This window comes from Lissotriton vulgaris, chromosome 5 (genome assembly GCF_964263255.1).
Source record: "Lissotriton vulgaris chromosome 5, aLisVul1.2, whole genome shotgun sequence".
Classification (NCBI taxonomy): domain Eukaryota; kingdom Metazoa; phylum Chordata; class Amphibia; order Caudata; family Salamandridae; genus Lissotriton; species Lissotriton vulgaris.
Genome location: NC_141693.1, coordinates 2,034,150,895 through 2,034,160,318, shown reverse-complemented (window position 1 = coordinate 2,034,160,318; position 9,424 = coordinate 2,034,150,895). Strand labels below are relative to the sequence as shown.

The 9,424-nt window shown below is 52.0% G+C and overlaps 1 protein-coding gene across 1 annotated transcript in view; it reads left to right on the top strand.

Moving 5' to 3' along the window:
* The first annotated feature begins 6,033 nt into the window (after window positions 1-6,033).
* NAIF1 (nuclear apoptosis inducing factor 1) overlaps window positions 6,034-9,424 on the top strand; it is a 187,891-nt gene continuing 184,500 nt past the window's right edge. The window contains exon 1 of the mRNA XM_086924951.1: window positions 6,034-6,174. The gene's annotated coding sequence lies outside the window, so the exon portion shown is untranslated. The remainder of the gene's footprint in view (window positions 6,175-9,424) is intronic.

Sequence of the window (9,424 nt, the reverse complement as noted above, 5' to 3'; positions counted from 1 at the left end):
CCCGCCACAGCCCAGACGTGGCCGACAGCCCCCGGCTCGTACAGCATCCGACCAACCGCAGCGGCGGCAGCAGTGACGCGCCCACAGACCGACCGCTCATTGGCCCCTGCGGTCACACCCGCGAGGCGGACAGGCGCACACGGCTCGATACGGCATTGGACTTTGAAGGAGGATTGACTTCACGAGCAGCCAATAGGCGTACAGAATGCCGAGCGCCAAGATTTAAACGTCCAGGGTGTCATGTTGCCCTAAGGCGGCGCCATCAGATCCCCGGAAGCGGATCCTGAGCCGGCGGAGGCGGCACCGGAAGCGGATCCTGAGCCGGCGGAGGCGGCACTGGCGGCTGGGATCCGCTCCACGGGTGGGTGGGTGGGTAGGTGGATGGGGCGCCTCTGCTCCCTGAAGTGCCGGAGGCAGAAGAGGCCATGAGCGCCTCTAGTAATGCTATGGGGAGGGAACCAGATTCTCAAAACAACAAGCATTGGCAAAGCCAATTTTTATTTTATTAATGCATTGTTATATAGCGTGGACTTTACCAAAAGGTGTCAGAGCGCTTCACAATAGGACCAGTGACATTACATGAGGAGAATGTCACAGAAGCAAATAACATACAAGAAGAGGTTTAATACAGCAATAAATGGCAGTCACTCACACACTGGGATGGCACTTGTACAGGCAAAGAATACAACATTTACAACACTGAAAGATTTTCCTTGTGTAATGTCTGGTTCTTCCCCCTTCAAGTACACACTGGAGCCTGTGTAGTGGTAACAGGTATTTATTGCCTTTAAGGTACAAACTACTGAGCCAGGGCGCCGAGCGTCTAGCTGTGCTTAGCTCCGGTCGCCAACTCCGATTCTCGTTTCGCGCCTACGCTATTGCCTCGTTCTGCGCATGCGCGCGCTCCTAACGCTCCGGTCTATGGCGTGACGCGTCATCGCGTACACTCCATAGACTAGAGCGCACACCACATATCTCCCCCCTAAAAGCGCACACCACATATCTCCCCCCTTTTTAATATCAAATAAGACAACATTTCCCCCCAGAGTTCTAGGTGCCCGGTGGACAGAGTCAGAGTCTAAGAGGGTGCAGGGGGTGACCCCTCCTTACTGTCCATCCATTATAAAGTCCTTGTATCTCAAGGGCGCGGTGACAAGCCTGCCACTGCGAGTGTGTCTTACCGGCATGTTCTCTTCCACCTCCTTCTCACACCGTGATTTCTCACCACCTCTCGAATCTCCTCTCTGTGTTGCACTCGCTGGTGCCTCTTCTCTGTCGGTAGTCTCTTGGTTGGACGCATCTATCTCATTGTCCACTTCTGCTCCTTCCCACTGGTCTACAGCATTGTACTCTGGTTGGGGCATTGCTACTTGGCAGTCCATCCGTATCTCTTCCTCCTCGGGCTTGGGCCACACTATTATCTTGTTAACTCTGGCCATGCGGTCTTGGGACCACACCCTTCCGTCGCTAAGGAGGGCCGCTCTGCCTCGTACCTCCTTGACCTGTAGGGGCTGGCTAAATTTGCTTTCGCCTTTCCTTTGCATGGTAGGTAGTTTTACCCTGACCCACTCTCCTTCTTCCAGCCCTGTTTCCTTTACATTACGTCGCTTGTCGTAGTGGGCGGCATAGATCTTCTGGGCCTTCTCCAGGTTGTGCTGCACCACTGCCGGAGACCATTTGCTGGTGATGGTCTTTTCCCTCCACACTACATTGTCCCGTGTGAATGGATGTCGGCCTCGTAGTACCTGGAAGGGGCTGTACCCCACAGCTGTGGGGGTGATCCGGTAGGCCCACAGCATGCTCATCACTTCTGTCTCCCAGTCTTTTCCCTGTGAGATGGCTGCCTGTATGGATCCCATTAACACGCGGTTAAACCGCTCCACTTGGCCGTTGCAGGCAGGATGGTACACGGCCGTGTGCCTCGACTCAATCCCGTTCCTCCTCATAAATCGGACCCATTTGTCCGATACAAATTGTGGGCCATTGTCACTGAGGATAGATTTGGGTATGCCCTCTCTCAAGAAGACAGACGACAGGAATTTCAGAATTGTTTCCGTTTCCATGGACTCTTGTATGTCCACTTCGGGCCATTTGGAGTACTTATCCATCATGACACATATGTATTTGTTCACTCCTCTGCAGTCCAGGATGGGCCCTAAGATGTCTATAGCCACATTCTCCCAGGGGCCTTGAGGGGTGTCGAACTTCCCCAGTGCTGGTCTCAGTGGTCGTAACACTTTGTCTGCTCCCTGGCACTGCCCACACTCCCTCACTTGTCTCTCAATTTGTGCGTCCATGCCCGGCCACCAGTACATCAGTTTGACTCGTGCCTTGGTTTTCACTATGCCCAAATGACCCTCATGCAGCTGCTCCAATAGTTTTGGTATTAGGGAATCCGGGGGTACGACCCTTTCCCCTCTATACAAGAATATCCCAGAATCACTTAAGGACAGTTCTTCCCTCATTTCAAAGAACCTCCTCACTCCTTCTGCAAGCACTTTTTTGTTCGGCCAGCCGGAGGTGAGGTGCCTTTTTACTTCCGACTTCTCCACATCCAAATCATAGGCGGCCTTCCATTCCTGAGCACTAATCGTCGTCTCATGGTCTTCCATGCTGGCTACCATCTCTTCCCTGTCCTGGGCATCTTCCGGTGCCTTTTCCATGGCCGCCGCCCTGCTGAGGTAATCAGCGACCCTGTTTTGTGTCCCGGGCAGATACTCCACGTCGTACGTGTAGTCCAGCAGTTTTAAAGTCATTTTAGCAATTCTTGGGGTCGCCGTATCATGGCCTGAGGAAGTCAGGACCTTCACGAGTGGCTTGTGATCCGTCTGGAGTTTAAATCTGGTGCCCCATAGAAACTGGCGAAACTTGTTCATCGCCCAGGTGACCGCCAGCATCTCCTTTTCTATCACACTGTACCTCTGCTCCGTTGGGGACAGCGCTCGGGATGCGAAGCTGATCGTCTCCGTGGACCCATCTTCTCTTACTTGCGCCAAGACCGCCCCCAAGCCTTTGTCGCTCGCATCCGTAGTCACAATGGTCTTGCCATCGGGCATGTATCCTTGCAGAGGGATGGCCTGGCTGATGCAATTCTTGACGGTGTCAAATTCTAGTTGGGCCTCCGCATCCCATTCGAATTTGGTCTTATCCCTGGTTAGCTGCCTCATTTTGTGTGTCCGGGTGGCGAAATGTCTCACAAATTTGCTATAATACTCGGCCATTCCCAGGAATGACCGCACCTCCTCCTTGGAGCATGGGGCCTTGGCCTTTCTGATTGCCTCCACGTTCTGTACCTTCGGTTTGATGCCATGCGTCCCTATCTCGTGACCCAGGTACGTCACAGCCTGTGTCCCAATCCGGCATTTACTCCATTCCGCCGTCATGCCTTTGTTCTGCAGCACCCCTAGGACCCTATGCAGCTTTTTGTCATGATCTCCTTTGGATGAGCCCATCACCAAGATGTCATCTTGAAAATACTGCACCCCTGATATGTCCTTGAACAATCTGTGCATCAGCTTCTGAAACACAGCCGCAGCGGACGCTAGGCCAAAGGGCATCCTCCTGAATTGGTAGCACCCAAAGGGTGTGATGAAGGCTGTGTACTTCCTGCTCGCCGGGTGCAGCTCTATCTGGTAGTACGCTGACGTGAGGTCTATGGTGGTGAAATGAGTGACACCTTTTGTTTTCGCCAGCATCTCCTCGATTCTGGGTAGTGGGAACCTCTCCACGATGAGATTCTTATTTAGTTCACGAAGGTCCACACAGAGGCGGACCTTGCCGTTAGGTTTCCTGACCACCACCAAGGGTGAGAGCCATTCCGCACTGTCCACCGGCTCTATAATTTCCTGCTCTTCCAGTCTCCTCAATTCTTCTTGTACCAATTCGCTCGTGGAAATGGGAATGTTCCGGACCTTGTGTACCACTGGTACTGCTCCTTCTTTGAGGACTATCTTGTGCACAAATTTGTCCAGTTTGCCCACTGTGCCCTCGAAGACTTTCGGGTATGCTGATCTCCAATCTTCGTCTTTGTGGAGTGGCCACTCATCCGTCAACAGTATCTGTTCCTTCCCCCCAGGGTTTAGGATGATGCCCAGATCCCCAGCGTCTCTCCATCCCAGCACAGATGGGCCTTTTTCCGCCACATACAGGGTGCACGTGGCCGTCCTTCCTCTGAATTCAAATTCGAAGTCCCGGCACCCCACCAGGGGAATGGCGTTCTCCGTGTACGATATGGGCCTGATGTCCGGAGGCCACAAGTCTGGCCCTACAACCGGAGCGAAATCTTCTTCCCAGATGGACTTTTGCACGATGGTCCAGGGGGATCCTGAGTCCACCGCTACATGTACTTTCACCCCTCCAATGAGCATGTCCGTGCGGGGCTTATCACTTCGCTTCCCTGCCACCTCCAGCACTTGGTCCTCGATGCACAGCACCAAATCACCCTCGTCTAGGTCATCTTCTCCGCTCACGTCTACGGTGGCTGCTTCTACACACTTGACGGAGGATTTCGACCCTTTCTTCCGACATACCTTTTCAAAATGCCCGGTCAAACCACAGAACGCGCACCTGGCGCGGAACGCGGGACATCTTTGGTCCTGGGCCGTGTGTGCCGTGCTGCCACACCTGTAGCACGCGAATTTGCTGCCGGGGCTGGGGCGACTCGTCTGCTTTCCCGTTCCCCTGGTGTCTTTCCTCATGTCTCCATACCTGCCCTTGGGATTGCTGGAGTGAGGTACCTCGTCAATCTTGTTGATCATTTGCCTTGGCGCATTTTCACGTTTTGCTGCATCTGCTCCTCGCTTGGACATTTCTGCTTTCTTGACCATCGCCACCACTTCCTTGAGAGACGTTTCATTCATAGCCCATAATTTGTCTTGGACAGCTCTGCTGGTCGTGTGCATCACGATCTGATCTTTTATGTATTCATCTTGGAGAACACCATACTGACACGTGATGGCCAAGCGTCGTAGGGCTGCCACATAATCATCAATGGATTCGCCTACTTCTTGTTTTCTCTGCTGAAAGTTGTAGCGATCTATGGAGACGCACACTGCTGGACGGTAGTGGCTGTCCAAGTCATCGAGCGCATTCTTGAAGACATCTGTCTCTGCTGCACCCCTCTCCTTGGGTACAAGATTCTTGAATACCCTCACCCCTTCTGGGCCCAAATTATGAAGCAACAATCTCTTCTTTCTTTCCGGGGTGTATTCGGCTTCACTCTCATCTTCCAGAGCTTCAATGTAGTTTGTAAAGTATTCTTTCCAGTCCTCCCATTTTAACTGCGGCTCACCCGGTCTGGGTAGGAATGGTACTGGTGCCATCAAGGCTGAGGCTTGGTTAGCCATTTTTGCTTCACCTCTGGGGTTTGCCTCCTGGGCACCTGGCTGGTTGGACCCCCTGGATGCTCCTGCACTCCCTGCTGCGTCCCCTTGACTCCTGGGACTGCCTGGGGTACTATCCCTTATGGGCGGCGTGAGGTTATCTTCCTGTGTCTCTTCTTCTGACTTGGGGGTGATGCCCTTGGTTGCCAGGGTGCTGGCTGTTAGTTCTGTACTTTGGGCAGCACTGACCTGGTGGTTCACGCTGTTTCCCGGTCTTCCTCGTGTTTCTGCGCTGCTGCCACGCCCTGTGCTCGTGCTGGTTGTTGTCCTGTCCCTCTGGCTGGTGTGGGACTGTTAGGAGGATGTAGATCCAGTTCTGTGTGCACGGTGATGTTCTAGATCCCACCCTCGTCGCCAATGTAATGTCTGGTTCTTCCCCCTTCAAGTACACACTGGAGCCTGTGTAGTGGTAACAGGTATTTATTGCCTTTAAGGTACAAACTACTGAGCCAGGGCGCCGAGCGTCTAGCTGTGCTTAGCTCCGGTCGCCAACTCCGATTCTCGTTTCGCGCCTACGCTATTGCCTCGTTCTGCGCATGCGCGCGCTCCTAACGCTCCGGTCTATGGCGTGACGCGTCATCGCGTACACTCCATAGACTAGAGCGCACACCACATATCTCCCCCCTAAAAGCGCACACCACACCTTGGAAGACTGGAAAGGGCGTGTATTACTTCTGGAAGAGATGGGATCTGAGGTCAGTTTTGAAGGTCCGGGTACAGGAGGAAGCAGGTTCCAGATCCAGACCGCATTGCCTGAGGAGGATTGAGCCATCGATCTTTCCCTCTTTTGAAGGTGGGGTGCTCACAATAATTTTTCCGCATTACGAGAAGGTCTCTAGACCATGGGTACTCACAAACTTTCTCTCGGGGGGTCAAATTTACAGTGTGGTTTGTGGCCGAGGGCCACACCGGTGGGGGTGGGACTAGAGCAAAAATAACTGTGACCATGAGGTTGAACACAGGCCCCTGCAGCGGACACCTTCGTCCACTGAGCCAACAGACCTTGCATACACACATCTCTCTCCCTCTCTCTATCGCCCCCCTCCCACCATCTCTCCCCCTCCCTCTCTCTGTCTCTCTCCCTCCCTCCCTCTCTCGCTGTCTCCCCCTGTCTCACTCACTCTGTCTCCCTCCCTCTGTCTCCCTCCCTCTGTCTTCCTCAGTCTGTCTTCCTCTGTCCGTCTCCCTCACTCCGTCTCCCCCTGACTCCCTCCGTCTCCCTCTCCCTCTCTGTCTACCTCTCTCTGTCTCCCTCGCTCTCTCCCTCCCTCTGTCTCCCTTTCCCTCCCTCTCCCTCCCTCAGTTTCCCTCTCCATCTCTCTGTCACTCTGCCTCTCTGTCTGTTCCTGTCCCTGTCTCTGCCCCTGTCTCCCTTTCTCTGTCTCCCTCTCCGTCTCTGCCTGTCTTGGTCTGTCTCTGTCTGTCTTTATCTGTCTCTGCCTCAGTCTGTCCCTGCCTCTATCGCTGTCTGTCTCTCTCTATCTGTCTCTACCTCCAACTGTCTCTACCTCCATCTTTCTCTGTCTCTCTCTGTCTGCCTCTATCTCTCTCTGTCTGTCTCTGCCTCAATCTCTCTGCCTATATCTCTGTCTCTCTCTCTCTCTCCCTGTCTCTCTCTCTCTATGACTGTCTGTCTCTGCCTCCAACTGTTTTTGTCTGTCCCTGTCTCTGCCTCTATCTATCTCTGTATGCCCCAGTCTCTATCTACCCCTGTCTCTATCTGTCTCTGCCTCTATCTGTCTCTATATGTCTTTATCTGTCTCACCTCACCTGGCTCTCACTCCCTTCTGCCCTATGTCACCTCACCCCCTTAGTCCCCGCTGTCCTCTGTCACCCTCTGCCATCTCACCCAGCTCTCACTCCCTGCTGCCCTTCGTCGCCTCACCCCCTCCCCCCTCAGTCCCTGCTGTCCGCTGTCACCATCTGCTATCTCACCTGGCTCTCACTCTCTGCTGCCCTTCGTCACCTCGCACCACAAATATCCGATTATTTTAGCATCTTTTTAGCACTTAAAGTGCAATGCAGGGAATAGGATTTATTGTCTTTAATTCTGGCAGGCAGCAATTTGCATTCGGCACTCATACATATAGAAAGAAGCTGAGGAAAAAAGGGCAAAAAAGGCAGACCAATTTGAAGGAATGGAATAAAGGTTAGTAAGTTCACCATTCGGAAGAAGCAATGCTATTTAAATTGTAGCAATATTATGTAAAATGTTGTCATGCCACAGACGTGATTTCTCAGATGTCAATACTTGAAAGATTAACCAGGCCCGGGGGTACATTAAGCCACTGTAGGCAGCTGCCTGGCCGCTTGCAAGTGCAAGTTGGCACCAGATTGCATGGCAAAGGGAGTACCCAAACGCAAAATCTTATTTTGCCCGTGCTTCGAAACAATTCCTGCTGTGAAGTTGAGATTAATTAACTTTGAAAGCAATCAGTAAAAGTTCCTGCAAAGGCACCGAGCATGGTCACAATTTCTTTATGCTAATGTCAATATGTTTAGCAAAAGGGGCACAAACCACCCCATCCCCCTTCCTCAGTCCCTGCTGTCATCTGACACCTCACCCTGGGCATGTGTCAGCCCGGGATGAGGCAGCTTCCCTGGCGGGCACACAGCCGCACCCAGTACTTCACAGGTCTTTAAAAAACCATTTACATGTTAATGAGGCTTTGTTCACCTCTTAGTGCCCCTGCAGCTGCCCTCTGAATATCGCTGGAATCGCCTGGTCTGTCTCTCTGAGTCAGTGCTGTTGCAATCAGTGGTGTTTGTTGGCACTTTCAAAAATAAAAAGAACACAGGTATGATGTATGTAAGGTCCGCGGGCCGCCAAGGAAGGCTTGCCGGGCCGCTGCCGGCCCGCGGGCTTTACTTTGAGTACCCGTGGTCTAGAGCCTCCAGAGATTTTCCATTTATTCGCCAGATAGCAAGGGAAGGAAGTGTGCAAGGCTTTGTGGGTGATACAGGCAGTCGTGTACATTGACCTTGCCTCGATGGGAAGCCAACGGAGGGAAGAAAAAATGGGTGTGATGTGATCACTTCTTTTGTCCCCAAATATAAAACGAGCCGCTGAATAGAGTGCCTCCAGAGTACTCCATTACTGTATCTATTTACCACTCACAGGCGCCTCCAGTGAACTCCATTACTGTATCTATTTACCACTCACAAGCACCTCCAGTGAACTCCATTACTGTATCTATTTACCACTCACAAGCACCTCCAGTGAACTCCATTACTGTATCTATTTACCACTCACAAGCGCCCCCAGTGAACTCTATTACTGTATCTATTTACCACTCACAGGCGCCTCCAGTGAACTCCATTACTGTATCTATTTACCACTCACAGCATCTCCAGTGAACTCCATTACTGTATCTAGTTACCACTCACAGGCGCCTCCAGTGAACTCCATTACTGTATCTATTTACCACTCACAAGCGCCTCCATGAACTCCATTACTGTGTCTACTTGCCACTCACAGGTCCCTCCAGTGAACTCCATTACTGTATCTATTTACCACTCACAGGCGCCTCCAGTGAACTCCATTACTGTATCTATTTACCACTCACAGCATCTCCAGTGAACTCCATTACTGTATCTAGTTACCACTCACAGGCGCCTCCAGTGAACTCCATTACTGTATCTATTTATCACTCACAAGCGCCTCCAGTGAACTCCATTACTGTATCTATTTACCACTCGCAAACGCCTCTAGTGAACTCCTTTACTGTATCTATTTACCACTCACAGGTCCCCCAGTGAACTCCATTACTGTATGTATTTACGACTCACAGGTCCCCCGAGTGAACTCCATTACTGTAACTATTTACCACTCACAACCGCCTCCATGAACTCCATTACTGTATCTATTTACCACTCACAAGCGCCTCCATGAACTCCATTACTGTATCTATTTACCACTCACAAGCGACTCTAGTGAACTCCTTTACTGTATCTATTTACCACTCACAGGTCCCCCCAGTGAACTCCATTACTGTATCTATTTACCACTCACAGGTCCCCCCAAGTGAACTCCATTACTGTAT